Source organism: Schistocerca serialis, chromosome 2, assembly GCF_023864345.2.
Source record: "Schistocerca serialis cubense isolate TAMUIC-IGC-003099 chromosome 2, iqSchSeri2.2, whole genome shotgun sequence".
NCBI lineage: Eukaryota > Metazoa > Arthropoda > Insecta > Orthoptera > Acrididae > Schistocerca > Schistocerca serialis.
Window position 1 is genome coordinate 522,784,521 of NC_064639.1, and position 19,684 is coordinate 522,804,204.

The window sequence follows — 19,684 nt, forward strand, 5'->3', positions numbered from 1 at the left end:
TATTTAATCTATCCTTTCTGAACACTTCAGATCGTTTGAAAAAATTTCGGATGAACTTATTCCCGGCTTTAGCCAGCTCTCTGTACTTACAACTATTTGAGCTTCAGTGCTTTATATTAGGGCTTGAATCTCTGGTTCTTTCCCTACACAGCTACAACAATTTACAACTACAATACCAACCGTTTCTGCAACTACCTTTCTGTGCGTTACCTGCCAACTTTTAGACAGACGTCCCTTCTGCGGTTTCCTGAGACCCTATAACCTAAAAAAACCACCCAGTCCCTTCCACACAGCCCCCGCTACCCGTTAGCAGCCTCCTGTGTGTAGTGGACTCCTGACCTATTAAGCGGAACCCGGAAACCCACCACCCGATGGTGCAAGTCAAGGAATCTGCAGCCTACACGGTCACAGAACCGCCTGAGCTTCTGATTCAGACCCTCCACTCGGCTCTGCACCAAAGGACTACAGTCGATTCTATCGACGATGCTGCAGATGGTGAGGTCCGCCTTAATCTCGGAAGCAAGACTGGCAGTGTTTACCATTTTCGCAAGCCGCCCGAAACCAGACAGAATCTGTTCCGATCCCAAGCGACACACGTCACTGGTACCGACATGAGCCACCACCTGCAGTTGGCTGCACCCTGTACTCTTCGTGACATCCGGAAGCACCTTTCCCACATACGGAATGACTTCCCCCGGAATGTACACGGAGTGCACACTGGCTTCCTTCCCCTCCTTGGCAGCCATGTTCTTAAGGGGCCCCATTACGCACCTATCGTTGGAGCCCCCAACTACCAGCAAAGGCACCCTCTGTGAATGCCCAAGCCTTGCGGGTCGAGAAGCTTGTTCTGGAAAAGGATGGACGACTGCATCCGGCACAGAGACATGGTCAGCCACAGATAACGGCCGAAACCTGTTCGTCAAACGAACCGGAGAGGCCCTACTTTCGGCACCTCGGAAAGTTTTTCGCTGCCTGCCGGACTTTGTAATGATCTCCCACTCGACCACGGGTGAGGGGTCAACCTCAGTGCAGGCAGTGCCTGGGAGAGTCACAGCAGTGGACCGATCGGAGGACATTTGGGACGTGCTCGACGTCCCTCGCATTGCCGCTTCCGATCCCCCACAGTGACGCCCCCTGGCAGTAGCCTCAAGCTTGCTGACAGAAGCCAACGTTGCTTGAAGCTATGAGCGAATGGTCGCCAGCTCAGCTCACATCTGTACACAACAATCACAGTTCCTATCCATTACTGCAGTCGCTCCGGTTTCAAGTTCGTAAAAAATATGTAACAAGGGAACGGTGTACTCGCCTTATTAGTAGCAGGATCTAGCGTTTCCGGATATGGTAAGTACACTTGCCTATGAGAAGTCCCACCAGTATAGTATGATGTTTGGCCAGAAAATATATCGGATCTCCAATGTTGCTCTAATGGGCTAAGAGGAGTTCCATCCTTATGTATCTTTGGTAGGCCGTACATTCTTGAGGGAACTGCAGCTTGTTGGCGTAGGCTCTTAGACAATTTAGGAGGAATATAACCTTCTGGAGGAGATCTAATATTTTCTCTGGACTTCTCCACGCGGATCCTCTCTTAGCTTGCGATTTGTAGGATCGTCGAGTAGCGCCTCCGTCTTGCTGTTGTATTCAGTTCGTGAAAGAAGGACGATGGCGTTCTCCTTGTCGCCTTACGGCGAAAGGGGTGCGTTGTCATTAATGGTCGCTATGGTATTTACCGCGGAAAGTATGCGTTTCCAGACCGATGATTATTCGCCTTCAAATGGTTCAAATGTCTCTGAGCCCTATGGGACTTAACGTCTGAGGTCATCAGTCCTCTAGAACTTAGAACCCAGCTAACGTAAGGACATCACACACATCCATGTCCGAGGCAGGATTCGAACTTGCGATCGTAGCGGTCGTGCGATTCCAGACTGAAGCGCCTATAACCGCTAGGCCACTGCGGCCGGCGATTATTCGACTTATCTAAGAAAGTATGCATTTACCAACCCATGTTTATTGGACTTATTTTTCTTATTGCGATGAGTATTACAACCTCCCACACAATCCAGCACCTTTTTTTGAACACTGCGTATTCCAATCATTGTCTTCGTCTGCAGTTTTTAACCTCTACAGCTCCCTCTAGTACCATGGAAGTTATTCCCATATGTCCTACATGTGTTCTGCATCCTGTCCCTTCTCCTTATCACTGTTTCCCACAAGTTCCTTTCCTCGACGATTCTCCGGAGAACCTCCTCATAGCTTACCCGTACACCTAATTTACAACATTCTTCTATGTCACCAAATCTCAAATGCTTCGATTCTCTTCTTTTCTGGCTTTCCCGAAGTCCATGTCTCACTACCACATAATGATGTGCTCCATACCCGCATTGTCAGAAATTTCTTCTTCAAATTAAAGCCTATGTTTGATACTAGAATACTTCTCTTGGCCAGGAATGTCCTTTATGCCAGTGCCAATCTGCCTTTTACGCCCTCTTCGGTCCGTCCGTCATGGTTTATAATGCTGCCAAACTAGCAGACTTTCTTAATTTCATCTACTTCATAATCACCAACCCTGATGTTAAGTACTTCGTTGTTCTCATTTCTCATACTTCTCGTTACTTTCATCTCTTTTCGATCTACTCTCAATCCATACGCTCTACTCAGTAGGCTATCATTCAGTTACGGAGATCCCGTAACTCTTTTTCACTTTCACTGAGGATAGCAGTTTATCAGAGAATCTCATCTTTAATATCCTTTCACCCTGGATTTTAATTCCAGTCACTCCTCGTTTTATTTCCGTCATTATTTTTTCAAAGTGTAGTTTGAACATTAGGGACGAGAGACAACATCCCTGTCCTACACCCTTTTCAATCGGAGCAGTTCGTTGTTGGTCTTCCACTCTTATTGTCCCCTCTTGCACTTGAACATATAGTGCAGTACCGTTTCTTCCCTCTAATTGACTCTAATTTCTCTCAGAATTTCTGTGTCTTGCACTGCTCGACATTGTCGAACGCTGTTTGCAGGTCAACAAATCCCATATTAATTATATTTCTTTAGTCTTGCTTTACAAACACAACGTCAGAATTGCCTCTGTGATCAATTTACCTTCCTGAAGCCAAACTGATCGTCGTCTAACAAAACCTCAATTTTTTCCATTCTTCATGTTATTCTTGCCGGCAACTTCTATGAATGAGGTGTTAAGCCGACTGTGCCATAATTTTCACACTTGTCGGCTCTTTCAGTCTTATGTGAATGATGTTTTTTCGACAGTCAGATGGTATATCGCTATCCTCATTCATTTTACACAACAATGTGAATATTCGTTTTGTTGTCACTTCCTCCAGTGAGTTTAGAAATTCTGATGAAATGTTATGTCTCCCTTCTGCCTTATTTGATCTTTCATGAGATAAGTGTTACCGTTCCTAGTGGTCTTCAGTGTACTCTTTGCACCTATCCGCTTTTTTCCTCTGCGTTTAACAGCAGAATTCCCATTGCAGCATTAATGTTACCAGCCTTGCTTTTAATTTCGCTAAAGTTCGTTTTGACTTTTCTATATGCTCAGCCAGTTAATCCAAAAATCACTTGGTTTTCATTTTTCTCCGAATTTTCCATGAAGCCATTTCCTGTTTATTTCATTACTAACTAACTTATATCTCTATATTCCTATATCTCCTTGAAGATTTTTATACTTCCCTCTTTTGTCGATCAGCAGAAGTATTTCTTCTGTTATATGCGATTGCTTTGCAGCTACCTTCTTTGTTATTTGTATCTACGACTTTATTTCCAGTATCTGTGTTTGCCCTTTTTGGAGAAGTCAATTTCTCATCAACTGAACTGTATACTGAGCTATTCCTTATAACTACCTGCAGCCTCAGAGAACTTCAAAACTATCTCGTCATAGCTTAGTTCCATTTATCTCACTTCCTTGCACAATGATTCTTCCTGCCAAGTCTCCTAAACTTGAGCCTACTGTGATCTCAGTGTGTATCCGCTCTTGGCTACGCCGTACAAACCAATATCTGATTTAGAAATCTCTTCCTCACAAGCTTATACTATCCCGTAATCCTTTCTTGTACTTCTTCTCCTGTAACAGCGTTCCAGTTCACCATGACTATTAGATTTTCCTCTCCATTTTTGCACTGAATTACGCATTCAGTATCCTCAAATACTTTCTCTGTCACTTCATCTTCGCCTTGCGACGTCAGCAGGTATTCCTCAGCTACCCTTGCCGGTATTTGTTTGCTGTCGATTCTGATGGGAACAACCCTTTCACTGAAATGTTGACAGTAACTCACTTCTGCCCTATCTTCCTGTTCATAGCGAATCCTACCCGCGTAATACCATGTTGATATTACCTTATATTCGTCTGATCAGAAATCCTTGTCTTTTTTCCATTTCACTTTGCTGATCACCACTGTACCTAGTCTGAAACTTAGCATTTCCATTTTCAGATTTTCTGGCATCCTTATCACATTCAAACTTCTGAAATCGTACGTCCCGATTCGTGGAACATTATTGTTTCGTTGGTTATTCATTCTTTAATCTTTTACTCGTGTTCAACTCCCTCCTGGCAGTGCCCACAGGAGATCTGAATCGGGACTAGTCGAGAATCATTTACCAATGGAGAGATCCTCATGACAATTGTTTTTAATTACAGGTCACATGTCCTGTGGACACATATTATGTGTCTTTATTGCTGTGGTTTCCATTGCCTTCTGCATCCTCTTGCCCGTTAGTCAATGTTGATTTTTCCGCCTTTAGGGGCAGTTAATCACCCCAAATGCGAGAGAGTGCCCTGAACCTCTATGAGCCCCTCCACCCTCGTTGACAGGGATGTTTGCTGAATGATGGAGACTTCTTATGCCAAAGGTCTTCGGACGCCATTGCTGATGATTTTCATTCGAAATTTAAGCAGTCACCTTTTTCGAAGCCAGGACTGAGGACGTTTTGGTTACATATCAAAGACAACAGGTGCTGACCTATTTATATCTCCAATAACCCTAGCGGCGATGATGTCAGAACTAGAGCGTCCACTCGAAGAATGGCAGCAGCTGATTCTACAGTAGATACTACTGTTACCAGATATAGAGACCAGTAGTATGGTGGTGGAAAGGGCTCTGAGATACTCTGGAAATAACGTCACGTTCTTCCCCAGGACACGGGTTGAGAGTAGTGACGGCGATTGGAAGCGACCGGCGGACCATTATTAAGGCGTCCCTCAATCAACAAGGCACCCATAGCTGGCGCCATGGCCGATGGCTGACAGCCCCTTTCAAGCTGCTGGCCAGCCTTGGCCCACAGAAGGATGGTACATAAACAATAGTCCCCAATATGACCGACATCAAAGGCATGTGACCGTCCTCGACAGTGGGCAGCGTCGATAGAAACAACTAGGAATGAGTGCTCATAGAGATTGGGTCAGTCCTATCTCAGACTTGAACAGGTGTCTCACTAGGGAAGTGGTCACCAGCAGTATGTAGTCACCCAGGGAGAAACACAGCAGCACGAAGGTGGTAAGTCGTCTGCATGCAATCCCCAGCACTGACTACTGGTGACTAAGTTCTTGCTAAGTGACTACATACTTCATCTGGCTGTGCAGTTGTCTCCACCTCAAAGTCAGCAGCTGATGGAGACAGCAGCGGTTGATATCACGTACACACTCCAATATGGTCTTGTCAATATGGTATGTTGCCAAGCATCTGAGACCATCCGAGCACATCTAAGATTAAGGACATGAACTGGACAGATATTTTTGAGTGTCTACTGGCCAGTACGTCTGCAACGGCATTATCCACATTCTGAAAAACACAATGGGCGAAGGCAATTCAGTGTCTTCTTGCTTAGTCAGCTCCTGAAGGAGCCTATCTGGTACTGTAGTACTGCCTCATTTCACTCTTCCCCACTTCACCAGCTTCTTGAATGTGGGCTCTAGGACTCTGGATACTTTACTTCAGAGCACCTTGTCACCACACTGACAAACCCTCTCTTGCTCTGACGTTCTTTTGTTGCATTGTCGCCAGACAGTTCAGCCCTCCAAACGAGAGCATGGCGCAACAAATCTGAAATTCAACAAACATTTTAATCAACATCCCTTGAATCCTAATTGCATTTATATTGAGATAAGTAGTGATTATCAATCCGCACAGAAGGCTACGTTAGGAGCACAGATATCATGTTTAAATGAAGAAAATAGGTAACTGTGCTAAACAAAATGTACACAGTTTAATCAGGTAGATAGTAACTTACCTGAACAATCCTACGAGCCTATATCACGTGGTAGATAAAGCAGGATGGATAATAAAACATCGACAGAAGTGCAGAAAACACAGAAAAGAATGAATGATTTCCTGATAGAAAGCTGTAGGACAACCTACAATCACACACAAACAAAGAGTTAAGATTTCGAACATACAAATTTTACCCACGAGTACAAATCTTATTGAGATACAACTGAGTGAAATGGAAACGTAACAGTGAGAGAAAAACCTTAAAGTGACAAGTATAAAATAAGTAACATTATAACACAGCAAAATATTTTGTAGCAGAAAATAAAAGAAATGAAACATTGTTATAAAATCAAGACTAATCAGGCAGTTTACAGCAAAAAGAAGTCAGTTGCTTCGACAGAAACACGAAAACTCATGAAAACAAACAGGTGGATAATAAAGAAGCACTAACTATTAAGTGCAGAAGGGACAATAACTACGAAACAAAAAGAGTAGTTTCATGTATGAAGAGGAATGTATCCACAAAACGAAAACCTATAATAAAACGAAATGTTGAAAAACTAATGTCTAATATATCAATTAGTTTCCAAATTTAGCTGAAAAACGAATTATATGGGTCAAAATGTTACTCACAGAAAAGCAAAAACAAAAAAATAGTACTAAAATATATACAGTATAAAGCCTGACTAGATAAACTTGAATTCATAAAAACAATCGCTACATTAGATCAGTTATCAATTTCAGATAGCTGCTACATACCACATTGCAAAGTTGCACACTAAAACAAATTTGAAGAAGAGAACAACATAAGGTTATAAGTCCTTACAATTAACAAAATTAAAAAAATAACTGCATGCATCCAATCAAATAAACCTCTGATTTCACTGATAGGAAACCCAGTAATTCTCCAAATTCCACGCAGAAGAATTGATACGAATTATAAAAATAATCACTCAACTCACCTACACACTGTTCATGCTATGTAGAAAGAACGGCTTCCCAAAAGGGAACACACGTCATACAGACAAGAGGATATCTTCATTAATCACTATTGAAACACAATTTTTTACGGAAGTAAGATAAACAGCAACAGTGTTATGCTGGAACATGGATATGAATTGTATCATGTGCATTCACAGACGAATCACAACAATGCATGAACAGTTCACAGTTTCAGGTATGTGACTTACACCACAACTTTCAATTTACAATGCAAACTGCAGTAAACAAAAAATTGACTACCTTACCTCAAAATTACAAAATGCAAAAGCAGACACAGCTTCATTGTTTTCCGAAAAGAAGCAGCTACAGAAAATTTAGTACTCAAGAAAATGAACCACCCACTCACTGTTTATAGTTGCTATGTGGCGTATAGTATACAGACAGCACAGGACAAATCTAAGCAAAAATAACTATCAAGAAAAGCCAATTGTGATCGTGTACACAGCACAAAAGTATGGATACAACTAGGTATATATCAGCTACACAACGAAATAAAAATAAGATAAACACAAAATATAGCAAATATAAGAAGAATCCAGATTCACTAGCACACAATTACAGTATAAAATGCACACTCACACCAGTAATACCACCCCCATACAAAGACAAATCAGTAGATTATAACATATCACAACCACTTCACTTTGATGAGAGAGAAACATTAATACAATAATATAGGGAAGTATGAAATTCGTTGTATAGCAGCATTTCTAAATGTAACGGGATGATTACAGTTAATTTTAATGTCACATAAGAAACACGTAAGGGAGTTAAAGAGTGAATGTACCGGTTCAGTATACTATGTAGATCGTCTAATAAAAGGAACTAACCACCACAATGTGAGACAAGAAGAGATGGCTGTTTTATGGCATAAAAACAAAAGAAAGAGAATACTTGCTTTCCCTGAAAAGTATTTCATATGGACGGTCATGAAAACTTGTGATCAATGGAAAAAAAGAAATAATTTGATTCCTTAAAAATACGTGTGCAGCGTGCATCGTTGTAATACGAGAAGTAAGACATAAGCAAGTCGAAGACGTCAACAGTTCTTGACTTCTCCGAGACGTTCTCTATTAAACATATGTGCACAACTTAGCATCAGTCATGTGATGTGATACGATATCGTCACTGAGTAAGGTGGCAGACAAACCGACGGTCAAAGATTAAATTTGAACCAAAGACGCTACTGTCCTCCTCCCACGATGCAAATTTGCAGTTGACACATTTCCCCTCCTTGAACTACAGTCATTATTATCCCACTACTGAAGCGTGTGTGTGTGTGTGTGTGTGTGTGTGTGTGTGTGTGTGTGTGTGTGTGATGGAAGGGCGGAGTGATACAATAGAAGAGGAAGACTTGAGTAAAGCGAGAAGGTTCAAATCGATATAGATTGCATTAGTTTGCAGGTATGATCTAGATATACTATCTTGGAGAACTGCATGAAAACCGTTTTTGGACTGAAGACATCAACAGGTGTTTTGGTCTTGTGGTGATAATTCATATACGTCTTGTATTTCCATGTTGTCTCGCCAAATTTCGTCTGTACCAGGTTACATCGGAGGAAAGTATTTTGACGACTCTCAGAATTCCACTAATAATGTCTGGTATTACAAGTAGCTTAAGCGCATATTTGAAATAAATAAATAAATTCTTCCATCTGGTCGTTAAAGTCTGGTTCACACAAAATTTTGCGCGGCAAAAATCGGAAAAAGTGGAGGAAGAAACGTGAGTGTGCGAATGGGAACAGCACGAGCGGTCAGGCGTACGCTTGGCGGAGTGCGATTAGTGTGGCGTCGGCCGACCCGGCTGCGACCGCTGCCGTGATTCAGTTGCACAGCAATTTCCGCGGTCGCAGAAGCAGTGGGCTGCCCGCAGGCAGCAGCACGGTGTCGGCAGAGCCCACCCCGCCGGCGACTGCGTGCAATTACCAGATGAGCGCGCCTCGTGCTCACTACCGAGAGCAACCGTCCGTGTAGCAAGGCCTTCTGCAACTGCGCCTCATACGACCAAGGTGACTAAAACCTTTCGAAATCCAAGATCGCATAAACGTTTGTTTATTTAAAACAGCTGATTTCGACAGGCTTTGGTGCCATCTTCAGGTCTCAAGAACTCCCTTTGTTATGAAATGTGTTCATTTGAACTTGGACATCACTACAACACATTTTAGAACAAAAGGTTTTTTAAGACCTGAAGATGACAGCAAAGTCTGTCGACGGCGACTGTTTTAAATAAAGAAATGTTTATGCTACCTTGGCTATAGAAAGATCTTAGAAGATAAACAGGTGGCTCCATTCGTCTTCCCAAAATGAGAAAATTCTGCCGGCCGAAGTGGCCGAGCGGTTCTAGGCGCTACAGACTGGAACCGCGTGACCGCTATGGGCGCAGGTTCGAATCCCGCCTCGGGCATGGATGTGTGTGATGTCCTTAGGTTGGTTAGGTTTAAGTAGTTCTAAGTTCTAGGCGACTGATGACCTCAGAAGTTAAGTGCCCTAGTGCTCAGAGCTATTTGAACCATTTTTGAGAAAATTCTACCAACGTGGACGGTGTGTGGTAGTTGCTTTCTAGTTTTTCCAAAGCTTTACTGCTTCTAGCAATGCATTGTTTACGTGTACTTGTACTGATAAATTTATTTATTTGTTTATTGACACCTTCGAAGTCGGTTAAAACAACCAGTTTCGACAGACTTTGCTGTCGTCTGCAGGTCTGAAAAAATCCTTCCGTTATGAAACGAGTTGATTTTAAGCTGGAAAACACTAAAACACGTTGCATAACAAAAAGATTTTTCATGTCCTGAAGATGAAAGCGAAGTGTGTCGAAAACGGTAGTTTTGGGTAAGGAAATATTTATGCCATCTTGGATTTACAAAGTTAGAAGCAAGTAAAACAATTCGCTCCTACTGTCTTCTCAAAACGGGAAAATTCGACCAAGGTGGACATTGTGTTGTCGTTACTTTCTACTGTTTCCAAACTTTTGTTGCTTCTATCACTGCCTCGTTTAATGTACCAGTGTGTAATACTGATTTATTTTATCAAACAAATTACACCTTCGACCTTGAACGCTCGCAACCGCATGCATCCAAGCTTAAAAACATTCGATCTTAAAAAAAAGACAGTGGTCTCTATAATTTCAATATAAAACGTGGCATTCTATCATAAATAACGTTTTAATAGAGAGGAATAAAGTAACGACCTGTCGATACCATACGTAATTCAATGACGTCATTGTATTATTACTTGCCGGCCGCGGTGGCCGTGCGTTTCTAGGCACGTCAGTCCGGAACCGCGTGACTGCTCCGGTCACAGGTTCGAATCCTGCCTCTGGCATGGATGCGTGTGATGTCCTTAGGTTAGTTAGGTTTAATTAGTTCTAAGTTCTAGGGAGTAGTGGTCTAGGGGTAGCGTCTTTGATTCATAATCAAAACGTCTTCGGTCCCGGGTTCGATCCCCGCCACTGCCTAAATTCGGATGAATAATCAGCATTGGCGGCAGAAAACTTTCGGCATAAGAAGTCAGCCTCATTCTGCCAACGGCCTTGTCAAAGAGGCCGGAGGAGCGGATAGAGGTTCAGGGCACTCTCTTGTCCTAGGGATGGGAAATTGCCCCTAAAGGCGGAAGAATCAGCAATGATCGACGACTTGAGGATGCAGAAGGCAATGGAAATCACTGCATTAAAGAATCGTTACGTGTATCCACTGGACATGTGGCCTGTAATTGAAGAAGTGTCATGATGATCTCTCCATTGGCAAAAGATTCCGGAATAGTCCCCCATTCGGATCTCCGGGAGAGGACTGCCAACGGGGAGGTTACCATGAGAAAAAGATTGAATAATCAACGAAAGGATAACGTTCTACGAGTCGGGGCGTGGAATGGCAGAAGCTTGAACGTGGTAGGGAAACTATAAAATCTGAAAAGGGAAATGCAAAGGCTCAATCAAGATATAGTAGGGGTCAGTGAAGTGAAGTGGAAGGAAGACAAGGATTTCTGGTCAGATGAGTATCGGGTAATATCAACAGCAGCAGAAAATGGTATAACAGGTGTAGGATTCGTTATGAATAGGAAGGCAGGGCAGAGGGTGTGTTACTGTGAACAGTTCAGTGACCGGGTTGTTCTAATCAAAATCGACAGCAGACCAACACCGACAACGATAGTTCATTTATACATGCCGACGTCACAAGCTGAAGATGAACAGATAGAGAAAGTGTATGAGGATATTGAAAGGGTAATGCAGTATGTAAAGGGGGACGAAAATCTAATAGTCATGGGCGACTGGAATGCAGTTCTAGGGGAAGGAATAGAAGAAAAGGTTACAGGAAAATATGGGCTTGGGACAAGGAATGAAAGAGGAGAAAGACTAATTGAGATCTGTAACAAGTTTCAGCTAGTAATAGCGAATACCCTGTTCAAGAATCACAAGAGGAGGAGGTATACTTGGAAAAGGCAGGGAGATACGGGAAGATTTCAATTCGATTACCTCATGTTCAGACAGAGATTCCGAAATTAGACACTGGATTGTAAGGCGTACCCAGGAGCAGATATAGACTCAGATCACAATATAGTAGTGATGAAGAGTAGGTTGAAGTTCAAGACATTAGTCAGGAAGAATCAATACGCAAAGAAGTGGGATACGGAAGTACTAAGGAATGACGAGATACGTTTGAAGTTCTCTAACGCTATAGATACAACAATAAGGAATAGCGCAGTAGGCAGTACAGTTGAAGAGGGTAGCTGCGAAGAAACCAAGGGTAACAGAAGATATACTCAGTTGATCGATGAAAGGAGGAAGTACAAACATGTTCCGGGAAAATCAGGAACACAGAAATACAAGTCGCTGAGGAATGAAATAAACAGATTGTGCAGGGAAGCTAAGACGAAATGGCTGCAGGAAAACTGTGAAGTCATCGAAAAAGATATGATTGTCGGAAAGACAGACTCAGCATACAGGAAAGTCAAAACAACGTTTGGTGACATAAAAAGCAACGGTGGTAACATTAAGACTGCAACGGGAATTCCACTGTAAAATGCAGAGGAGAGAGCAGATAGGTGGAAAGAATACATTGAAAGCCTCTATGAGGGTGAAGATTTGTCTGATGTGATAGAAGAAGAAACAGGAGTCGATTTAGAAGAGATAGGGGATCCAGTATTAGAATCGGAATTTAAAAGAGCTTTGGAGGACTTACGGTCAAATAAGGCAGAAGGGATAGATAACATTCCATCAGAATTTCTAAAATCATTGGGGGAAGTGGCAACAAAACGACTATTCACGTTGTTGTGTAGAATATATGAGTCTGGCGATATACCATCTGACTTTCGGAAAAGCATCATCCACACAATTCCAAAGACGGCAAGAGCTGACTAGTGCGGGAATTATCGCACTATCAGCTTAACAGCTCATGCTTCGAAGCTGCTTGCAAGAATAATATACAGAAGAATGGAAAAGAAAATTGAGAATGCGCTAGTTGACGATCAGTTTGGCTTTAGGGAAAGCAAAGTGACGAGAGAGGCAATTCTGACGTTACGGCTAATAATGGAACCACGGCTAAACAAAAATCAAGACACTTTCATAGGATTTGTCGACCTGGAAAAAGCGTTCGACAATATAAAATGGTGCAAGCTGTTCGGGACTCTGAAAAAAGTAAGGGTAAGCTATAGGGAGAGACGGATCATATACAATATGTACAACAACCAAGAGGGAATAATAGCAGTGGACGATCAAGAACGAAGTGCTCGTATTAAGAAGGGTGTAAGACAAAGCTGTAGCCTTTCTCCCCTACTCTTCAATCTGTACATCGAGGAGACAATGATGGAAATAAAAGAAAGGTTCAGGAGTGGAATTAGAATACAAGGTGAAAGGATATCAATGATACGATTCGCTGATGACATTGCTATCCTGAGTGAAAGTGAAGAAGAATTAAATGATCTGCTGAACGGAATGAACATTCTAATGAGTACACAGTATGGTTTGAGAGTAAATCGGAGAATGACGAAGGTAATGAGAAGTAGTAGAAATGAGAACAGCGAGAAACTTAACGTCAGGATTGATGTTCACGACGTCAATGAAGTTAAGGAATTCTGCTACCTAGGCAGTAAAATAACCAATGACGGACGGAGCAAGGAGGACATCAAAAGCAGACTCGCTATGGCAAAGAAGGCATTTCTGGCCAAGAGAAGTCTACTAATATCAAATACCGGCCTTATTTTGAGGAAGAAATTTCTGAGGATGTACGTCTGGAGTACAGCATTGTATGGTAGTGAAACATGGACTGTGAGAAAACCGGAACAGAAGAGAATCGAAGCATTTGAGATGTGGTGCTATAGACGAATGTTGAAAATTAGGTGGACTGATAAGGTAATGAATGAGGAGGGTCTATGCAGAATCGGAGTGTAAAGGAATATGTGGAAAACACTGATAAGGAGAAGGGACAGGATGAGAGGACATCTGCTAAGACATGAGGGAATGACTTCCATGGTAATAGAGGGAGCTGTAGAGGGCAAAAACTGTAGAGGAAGACAGAAATTGGAATACGTCAAGCAAATAATTGAGGACGTAGGTTGCAAGTGCTACCCTGAGATGAAGAGGTTAGCACAGGAAAGGAATTCGTGGTGGGCTGCATCATGCCAGTCAGTAGACTGATGACCAAGAAAAAAAAAAACTTCTAGGGGACTGCTGACCTCAGATGCTAAGTCCCATAATGCTCAGAGCCATTTGAACCATTTATTATTACTTTTTCAATCAACAGCTTCGAAAACTGTCTGTTTAAAATAATTATAACAGCGCAAAATATATATATCCTACACACCCAACAATGCTCCATTAGTGCTCGTAGTGCAGGTGCGGGATCTTGACGAAGGTAAAACAAAATGGAAGATAATAATGTCCACACCTCACTAAAGAAACGTTTTAACATTGAAAATCGCTTTCACATTCAATGAGTTCAAAATCAAACTCCACACTAATTAAATTTTCAAACAAAGATATTGGTATCTCAGTATCATAACCCGTCTTCCGCGAATCATATTGCAAGATATGGGTAATCTTTGGTGCAGCAAATTGACTGTAAATCACAGAGTGATGTTTGATGCTGAAATAACGATCGCGTACCTTCACGTGAGGGGATGTCAAATTGATTCCATGTCTTTAGATTTCCAGAAGGCTTTCGACACCGTTCCTCACAAGCGTCTTCTAACCAAACTGTGTGCCTTTGGAATATCGCCTCAGTTCTGCGACTGGATTCGTCATTTGTTGTCAAAAAGGTCACAGTTCGTAGTAATAAACGGGAAGTCATCGAGTAAAACAGAAGTAATATCCGGCGTTCCCCGCGGAAGTGTTATAGGCCCTCTATTGTTCTTGATCTATATTAACGACATAGGAGACAATCTGAGTAGCCATCTTAGATTGTTTGCAGATGATGCAGTCTGTTACGTCGTGTAAAATCGTCCGATGATCTAAAAGGAATTGCAAAATGATATAGATAAGATATCTGTATGGCGCGAAAAGTAGAAATTGACCCTGAATAAAGAAAAGTGCGAAGTTATTCACTTGAGTACTGAACGAAATCCTCTAAATTTCGATTACGCGTTAAGTCACACAAATCTGAAGGCTGCAAATTCAACTAAATACTTAAGGATTACAACAACAAATAACCTAAATTGGAACGATCACATAATGTTGTGGGTAGAGCAGACCAGAGACTGTGATTCGTTGGAAGAACACTTAGAACGTGCAACAGGTCTACTAAAGAGACTGCTTATACCACGCTTATCCCCCCTGTCCTGGAGTATTGCTGTGCGGTGTGGACTCCGCATCAGGTGGGACTGACGGATGACATCGAAAATGTACAAAGAAGGGCAGCTCGTTTTGTATTATCTCGAAATAGGGGAGATAGAGTTAAAGACATGATACGTGAATTGGAGTGGCAGTCATTAAAATAATAACGTTTTTCTTTGAGACAGGATCATCTCATAAAATTTCTCCTCCGATTGCGAAAAAGTTCTGTTGGCACCCACCTACATAGGGAGGAATGATCATCACGATGAAATAAGAGAAATCAGAGCTTGCACAAAAAAATTTAAGTGCTCGTTTTTCCAGTGCTCCGTTCGAGAGTGGAACGGTAGGGAGACAGCTTGAAGGTGGTTTGTTGAACGCTTTGCCAGGCACTTCATTGTGAATAGAAGAGTAATCAGGTAGGTATAGATATAGATGTAAAGGTTCGGCACACTGTAGTCTTAAAAAAATCAGCGATCTTCCTGATATAGAGCTTATAACGTCGAAAGCAGCAGCATCAAGGGATTGCCAATATTTGTTTGTTTTCGATACGATATCTTTACCACAACATCTACGTTTGGAAAACTTGCATGTAGAAGGCTACGACCTTTATGACCTGACCAGGAATCATTACCAATGGGTTATTTCACTTTTTACATATTGCTCAAAGGCTTAAGCCAGAGGATGTTTCATGCGTTATTTATTCATTTTTCCATTTTTGCTTGCCTCCACATGAATGTTTATTGGGCAGGTTGTTTGAAGTTCCTTTGAAATATTTGGATCGGAAGTGCCTCATATCTCTTAAAAATTTATATACAACTTCTTTGCTAGTCTTCCTGTCATTGATAAAGCTACATCAATTGTGTAGTTGTGGTTAGAGCTATGTACAGACTGCAACACACTAGCTGTAGTTTTCCCTCGTCTGTGAGACAGTGTTGATGATAAGGATATTTCATTCTGCAATTCACTCTGGTCACTGTACCAAACATTTCCTTTCGCCACATACCGCTCTGTCTTAAATGTATTCACTGCCTTCATAAACTGTTGTGCCATCTGACGGATACTATTATCGTCTTCTGTGTCTATACATGTGACAAATGTAGTAATATGCCTGGATGCATTGCCGTATCAACTTTAAGATTGTCGATAAAAGAAATCTACGCTTTGAAATTGCCCAAGCTAACCATTCTAGAAGCCTCTAGTGCTCACATTTGCAGATGCGAATAGTTAACGGTAGATCCACAGGAGTTTCTTGTATCAGATTTTGATATTACAGGCTCTTTTACCAGTTTGGACGCTTCTAGTGCCCACATTTGCAGGTGCCAGTTGTGAAATCTAGATCTATAGACCCTTGCTCTCTCAAATTTTTCTTTACATGCTTTTTAATAGATTGTAGTTGCGTCAGTCTCTTTCCTTTGAAACGAACTCCTGCTAGCGTTTTGCTAGACGCCTAATTTAGAATTAATTTGCAGCCCATTTTACTTTTTATGCTCCTATAGCACCTGATTAGTTTGCTATAGGAATTGAAGTAACGATGGCAATAGTCTTCATGAGTGTTCGTTAGTATTCTATCATCAATATCTTCCAATACACGGCGCCTCGACTGCTTAGGTGGAAATAGTTCGTACACGCTTTGACTGGACCGTTTCCGTTGCTTTTTTTTTTTTGTTTCTTGTTTATTTTTTTGTTTTTTTTTGTTTTTACTCATTTTGTTCGATATAGTTCGTTGCGTTGGGTCGGGGCAGACATCACAAGACATCCGTTCAAATTGATAGTTGGTTCCTTGACTCAGTACACGCTGAGCTACCGTGCCGACGTTGCTCTGGTGGTTAACGTTGTGTACTGCTTGAAAAGCTACCTTCAGGTTAAGGTTCTCCAGTGTTTCAAAATCAGTGTATTTATACAACCTAACGTCACGTACTTCTGTTTCACCCCCATTGCCTTTCTGAATTAATGTGTTATATAATATATCCGCGAATAGTCTATCCTCGATCCCGATCTAATTTCCATATTCAGCACATCCCAACTTTGTCCTCAATATCTGGACCACATTAGCATGATTAATTCTCTTCGTGATATCACTGTCCGCAGTTTACACAGTACTCCGAATGCGAACGCTCCAAGACACGCAGCTATAGCACTCACGCAACTCGAGCACTTGATGAGCAGCTGCAACATGCCAGCGTCTAATGGCGCTGGCAGTTAAAGTGCGGAGATTTGCATGGAAATGACACAGAGAACTGCTGTATTTATTATCAAGTGTTACTCTAAGCTTGGTTTCATGTGGTTTCGAGCTTTCGAGGTCAAAGGTATCTCTTGTTAGTATAATTTGACAAAGAGATAGTGTAGTGCTGAAACGTCCCCTTTGAACAATTATACATGACTGTGCTTAAACTGACACACAATATTTTTGTTAGCGCAACGCAAACTGACTTTCAAACATCCCTACAAAAAATGGCCCTGACTAACATTAAACTATACCTTTCACAAATCACTTACCTCACAAAAATCTTCGCTGCTCAAGCTACTGCAATACAGCGAGCGCCACTACTGCCAGCTAAATAAAAGATTCAAACTATGGAAGGCACTAACTACTGATAGGGATAGTTAGCAAATGAAAGATATTAATAGAGAACAAACAATGTATTTACCTTGATATCATCATAAGTCATAATATATATATCAGTTCATGACAAATTACAAACCTCCGCCATCTCTCTCCCCACATCCACCACTGCTGGCGGCTCACCTTCAACTGCGCAACGCTACGCGCTGTTCACAGCCAGCTGCCTAACACTACAATGGCGAGTATTACAACAATGCAAAGCAGCCACAGACTGCACACAGCACAGCCAGTGATTTTCATATTGAGCGCTACGTAACGTTGCCAATAAGAAAACATAAACAGCCTACTTACATAGCGAAAACATAAACAGCCTACTTACATAGCGAAAACATAAACAGCCTACTTACATAGCCCCCATGCTCCCCACAAAAAATTTTACAAAATTTTTTTTTGGGCAGTGGCCAGTAATGATTTGATAAAATTTTTCATAATTACAATAACAAAGAAATCAAATGCACACACTTATTGATACAATGTTGGTCAAAAGCTAAAATTTTCTCACAGTCCATAAAGACAGTCCTAATCGTACATAACAGTAGAATAGCAGTGTTTTTTCTCAAAGTCTGAGCAGTAAAAGAAAATGCACACCGAAGTAGTGGATTTCCATGCAGTCTTGAAGAAGTAGTGTTGTCCTTCCAATGGAAAGACAGTGCTGACCCACAGCAGAGTCATTCGACGTTTTGAAGAATATTGGTAGGTAAGTCATCACAGAGCAGACCCACTGTAGTCCTGGTAGAGAGTATGGTATTGGTGGGCCACCAGAGGTGCAGACCCACTGCAGTCCTTGTAGAGATAATGGTATTGGTGGGCCATCAAAGATGCAGACCCACTGTAGTCCTTGTAGAGATAGCCAGCAGCCATCTGTTGTGACTGTGCAGGTGCACAATCACCATTGAAGAGTCTTGCGGATAATATAGCAAGTCCATAACCACCACTTGTGCACTCACAAAGTTTTTGGAATTGTCCTTAGAACCAGCAATGCTGTTATCCAGTCCCTTGCAGAATTATTAACACACGTGCAAACACGAACAGTCCCTACTTCTCACATATTGTCCATATACTATGACCAACAGAAACGTGTGCAGTGAAATGTAACTTAATTTGAAGAACTGGTAACAATTACAATTTGGTAACATAAAAATACAATAACAAAGGTACAAAATACATCATTAAAAACATAATAATACAGATAACATCTGTAGTACAGGCTTTACAAAAGAATCGAAATAACATATACGTCAGTGTTACAGGAATTATGACATGAGTACATACATAGAAGATCAGAATAATTATTGAAACATCAACTTCACACATGAGCATTTAAACAGAATGAATAATGTCTAACATCTTTACAAAGTAAATAACATATTATTAATGCCAATTATATTTGAGGATAACAGTATTCCTCATCATAGTGAATGTAGCTTAATATTAAAAGAGAAAAAAATTCTATGAAACTACACAGAGACAGGAAGAAAACAAATACACAAGGGTACACAAACACGTACTGGGATAACACAAAAGGAAAGGACAGGGTTCGTTTTCAGTGTAACATTTGGTACTGCAGTCCATCCCAAAACTTCATTCTATAGATCTTTCGTCTTATTTCAACCTTTGCTTCCACCAAAAAAATCTTATCCAAGCATGCTTTCTGTATTCTGTTCATATTTCTTTCAAAATAATTATTTCTGATTGTACAATACTCATTTGGGCCCAAATCCTTTTTATATAACTTCGCAATGCATTCTTTACCTATTCTCCATAGTCCGTTTCTCATATAGTCTACCCCCTCTTAAGCTAACTTAAATCTACTGAGCTCAGATGCTAAACTAAGGGACGAGGCAATGCAGCAGCACGTAAAACAATTATTATAAACAGCAATGAAAAAAATGGAAAATTGCAAAGCAAGCTACAGTATAAATTAGCAAAAGTCAAATTCAATAACACTATGCCTGGCAAACAGCAGCAACTTATACCTAAACATGACATAGCGCAAGCAGAAAAAATATTACACTAAAATGGCCATGTCTAATACCTATGTCACATCTTAACATTAGAGTGATGCATCACAATTTATTC